Source organism: Mercenaria mercenaria, chromosome 1, assembly GCF_021730395.1.
Source record: "Mercenaria mercenaria strain notata chromosome 1, MADL_Memer_1, whole genome shotgun sequence".
Classification (NCBI taxonomy): domain Eukaryota; kingdom Metazoa; phylum Mollusca; class Bivalvia; order Venerida; family Veneridae; genus Mercenaria; species Mercenaria mercenaria.
The window spans coordinates 110,368,379-110,373,519 of NC_069361.1; the positions used below are offsets into that span (position 1 = coordinate 110,368,379).

Sequence of the window (5,141 nt, forward strand, 5' to 3'; positions counted from 1 at the left end):
AGAACCATTATGACCCTTCTGTTTTAAGAAAAAAAATCAACTTCAGCGGTCGACATTATCTCGAGCGCAAAACATCTTATCTTGAGCGCTCGACATTTTATCTCGAGCACTAGACATCTTATCTCGAGTACACGACATCTTATTTCGATCGAACAATTTATCTCGAGCGAACGACATATTATCTCGAGAGCTCTAAATAAATTAATCTAAAAATATAAGTGTGAGTCCTAAACATACCAACATATTAAAGGACATGTAACGCATTTTTTCAACTTATAGAAAGGGTTTCAGCGATTGTTCAGGACCCATGCTCATTTAAAACTTTAAAAACTTAAAAATGTGACTATGTCGCGATGTGTTATCGAATTGTCGCAGGTTGTATCGTGAGTCGAGCATCGTGTTGCATTGTTGTGCTTTTTGTTGTGTGTTGGCTGTCTAGGTTGACGCAAGACATGCGATACAACGCGCGACATTTATAGCACATGAGCCAAACAGAACTCCGAACGATTCCGTAGTCTAGACCTCAAATAATTTTAGAACTGTGTCACGTCAAGATTCGGTCCTTTAAATATCAAATAAATAGCATATGTATGGCGCCGCACCATTGAAAAGCAAATATGAAGCTCAGAACAGTATGTCATTTCTAAGCCTTTCCCACAATCCACACAGTGCATACTCACCACTGAAAAGCAAACAGTTCAGAACAGTATGTCATTTCTTAGCCCTTCCCATAATCCACACAGTGCATACTCAAGAATGCACGCACGCATTCACCAAAACTTATCTCGGGTTCAGAATTATTGAAAGTAATGTCCAAGTTGAAAAGACTGTTGAACTTACCTTTGTTATTTTTTTTCTTCTTCTGCTGTGCGACATTTAACGGTGGTGCTGCGACATATGTGAAAGAGCATGAGATTTTGGGTCCAAATGCAATTTTGATCAAAAATGGGGTTTTGGGCTAATATGACAGACTGACCCGTTCTGAGTAAAAATCTTCAATTTGACAACGAAAATCAGTCGTTGTCATGGAGATATTACCACTTTTCGGACACCATGTTTTTGTCTAACTGTATCAAAATTGAGGCAGTATATCTTAATAATGACACCATATTTAAATAATATCAAGAGAAAATACATGATAAAATAACAAAAGCAACATGCAATTAATGGAATGTATTTCTTTTTGTCTCTTTCTTTCATGTAGTATAAAAATATTTATGTTCTAAAAATCGTTTCTATAGCAACACTGTTGTTTAACCTCTTTTTTAACAGTCTCTTGATGAATCTAGCAAAAAAATACATAGAATGTGAAATAAATACACAATTAACTTTTTCTAGTGTGCTAACAGTTTACAGACAACTGTTTTATGACATTCTTTTGAACAAGATACAGAATTTATTTGATATCAAATTAGACAACATCCCAAAAACTAGGAATTTATCTTATCATTATAGACACCTTATCTATTAAACAGTAAGAAAGAAAATCAGGCAAGAAGATATAATTATTACACTGTTATTATCAACTGTGAGTTTGCTAAAATTTCAAAAGACTTAGATATACTGATCAGTGAATCATTACCATGGCAACGATGTGGTATTTTCTTACAAAAATACTAACATTACCATAACAACAATGTGGTATTTTCTTACAAAAATACTAACATTTTTGGCAATTTCTCTGTAATAAATTGAATATTGGAAGTGTTTTTCCATATATTTACATCAAAAGCTGTCTGTTTTCTTATTTAAAAGTAAGAGAGTAGACATCATTCCGTGAAAATTAATGTAATATGGTTTTAGAAATACATAATTTTCAGATACACCTCTCTCAGTTACAACTATTGCCATTTTAAGGCAGGCTTGTGTAATAACATAGTGCTTTGTTGATGCAATTATTACATATGAAAATATATTCACTAACATAACACAGCTTAACATATATAACATATAAACAAGAAAGTTGCTGTTTACATATGATGATATCCAAAATAATTCAAAAGTTAAATTAATGTTACCATGGCAACAATGCACTATTTTCTTAAAATAGTAGTTTTTTTGTAAATTTTCCAGAAAGAATCAGAACATTCATTTAGCATCTGTTCAGTATACATTTGTTTTACACCACAAATGGTCAATTATGATCATTTATAAAAAACAAACATCATTTTATGTAATATAACTTGTCTTTCAGAACTACATATTTTCCTGATATGCCTACCTGCATTTCAGCTCTGCCATTTTATGGCAGATTTGTGTTATGACATGTTTTGTTGATGGTTACACATAAAAGATATTTTCTTGCAGAACATAGTCTGATTAGCAGAATATAAACAAGACACATGCTGTTTACATAATCAAACAAATCTAAATTTAAGTCAAATTTGTGTTACCATTGCAACTCGCAATGTTTTGCAAAAAATTAGCTACTTCTGCAAAGGTCATGTCATGTAAAAATATCTTTTAACACAATTATAACCATGGATTAACATGATTAATTCTTGAAATAAAATATATTATATTCAGCCAGTAACAAATATTTTCTTCTGTATTGGTAGTTTTCTGCCATTTCTGGAAAAATCCTTCCTACACTCACACTGGCAAGGCAGTTTTGATTGTAAAAATGTTTCCTCCAAAGGTTGTGCTTTAATGTCACACATGTTGTAGTTTTGAAACAACTAGGATTCATTCAACAGACATGTCTTACTATTTCATGCATGCAGTTTTGGAAATTTTATAAGTTAAATTCTGTATTGTTAGAACAATTAGGATAGTGCTTCTCAAACAACTTCACAGCTGTCATGACATCAAACACTACTTTTACCCAATATTTCTCACAGTTGACTAAGTTTTACTTTTTCTTGAAACACATCTGTAATTTGAACTAGAATTTGTAACTTTTTCAGGTCATGAGGGCAGGAAACATGACCATATTTGTGCAATATGGAGTTATTTGCTCTTATCAGTATTTGTGACATGCACTCTATTCCACAGGCATGATTTCAGCTGGATGATCAGTAGAACATATTAATTCCTTCTGTTTCATTCCCATTTACATATTCATAGTTCTTTCATCACTGCAAAACAAAAAATCATCAACATTAGAACTTCATTTTAATAAGATTAGTATAAGGTTACAGAATATAAGACTGTTAAGCATCTTTTCAAGCTTAAGAGAGTCTTTTTGTTAAAAGCTGACTGAAAGCAGATTTGATAAGTATAAACTCACCCAAGAATCTTACAGTATTCATGCAGAAAAAGTGGTTTTTCAAGAATACATAAACTAGCTAAGATTCCTACAGACTAGACATACAATTCATGCAATCAAACAAAATGTAAACACAAATACTGTAAAAATAATTTTGAAAATATGAAAAAATACATACATGATATATTCAATTATTGTATGTCATTACTTATTCACTTCTTAATATATTACACATATTTGTTGAATGGGTCTGTAATCAAAATCATTTTTCTTAAAATGTTATGAATGAAATAGATCATTTATGTTTATGCTACTTTAATGTCTTCATCTTTCTTAGAATAGCAGTATAGTAACTGTAAAAATGTATGAAGAAATTTACAAACCCCCATAAAATCCAGCTTGTGTATAGACCTTCCTGGAAAATCATTTCACTGTTTAAGGTCATTGCATCAAGCCAAACAATCCTCAGTGGTTGATCTGTAAAATGAATAAATACTGAAAAAGGCTGAAATGTGAGATAAAAATGCCCTGGGCAGTTACCTCAGTACATATTTAGCACAAAGACTTCTATAAAAAGAGTAATAGGTTTGAATTCCTGGCAAGGCTTTCAAAAAAATGTATCTACTGAGTAAAGTTTATTTATTTTACTAAGTGGTTTTTAGTCACTTGCCAAGAACAGTACAGAATGGTGAGGAATCCAGAAATAATGGCCAAGTGAACAGTACGCAAATTTAACATGAAAAACTTTGGAAAAAACTCTCTTTCCAAGTAAAAACAATATTTATGCCTTGTAGAAGTTTTATGTATGGACTGATTTGACATTACATGTAAGAAATTAGTGGTTGAAGCTGACAATAGATGTGTTTCAACTATTCCTAATCAGTCACTTTCATAGCATGGCTATATTTATAAAATGATCAGGGCTTTAACTTTAATATGTAACTAAACATTATGACTGACTTTTGTAATTTTGTCTGGCACCAGAGTCACAAGGTCTTCATGTAATTGTCTTGCATACTGATTCTACTGAATACTTCTTGTAATTGTCTTGCATACAGATTCTACTGAATAAGAGCCAAAACCAATTTAAAAAAGTTGAATTCATGGCAGATTTAGTAAATAAAATATAGTCTACAATATATTGACACTTGTAAATAAAATGTGAACTGCGTTAAATTTACCTCGAATCTGTCGTTAGTGTCAAATCCGGGCTATTTTTGGAAAAGATATCGGACAAAACTGTCGATATGAACTCAAATAATATTTTTAACACTACATATCGCTTAAATACTTACTTACCTTGAGATTCGCTAACTGTCATTCTTTATACAATCGAAATAAATCATCAAATAATTGTTTTGGTAGTTTCATTTTCTCCGCGACCTTCGATGTTTACAAATGGCGTGTCGATTCAAAGGGCGATAAATTATCAATCATTTAATTGTTTTAAAGAAACGGAATTGCAAAACACGGAAATGTTTATAAATGTCACTTCATTTTTTTCTTGTGGCAAGGTAGAGTATTATTGAAAACAAGAAATGCATCAATTGCCGCGAACACGTGGTAACGTCCACCATTTTTTTGTGACGTAACTTTAATCGATGTTTTCTCAAATGACGTAACGCCGAATTTGGACCCAAAATGTCATGGCGCGTCACATATAACCGTAGACAATATGTTGCGACATTTAGCATTAAAGATGCGACATATAGCGGCAGATGATTTGGCGACGTTTAGCGGTGGTTGCGACATTTAACGTCAACCTTGCGACATTTAACGGTGGTTGGGGCATTTAGCGGTGTTGCCACAATGATCTCAAAAACAAGCACGTGGACTTACACATTTTATTGCACCATATTATAGACGGTATGATTATTTACTGCGGAAAGTTTCATTAAAATCTACAAAGTAGAAAAAAATCTTTTTGGCAAAA

At 32.2% G+C, this 5,141-nt stretch overlaps 1 long non-coding RNA gene across 1 annotated transcript; it reads right to left on the minus strand.

Annotated features, from left to right (window-relative positions):
• Window positions 1-935: 935 nt before the first annotated feature.
• On the minus strand, window positions 936-4,871 carry LOC128547479 (uncharacterized). The gene is made up of 3 exons (XR_008366578.1): window positions 4,508-4,871; window positions 3,592-3,685; window positions 936-3,077 (listed from the first exon to the last, which is right to left on the minus strand). It is a non-coding gene; the product is annotated as an uncharacterized LOC128547479 (long non-coding RNA).
• Window positions 4,872-5,141: the final 270 nt, after the last annotated feature.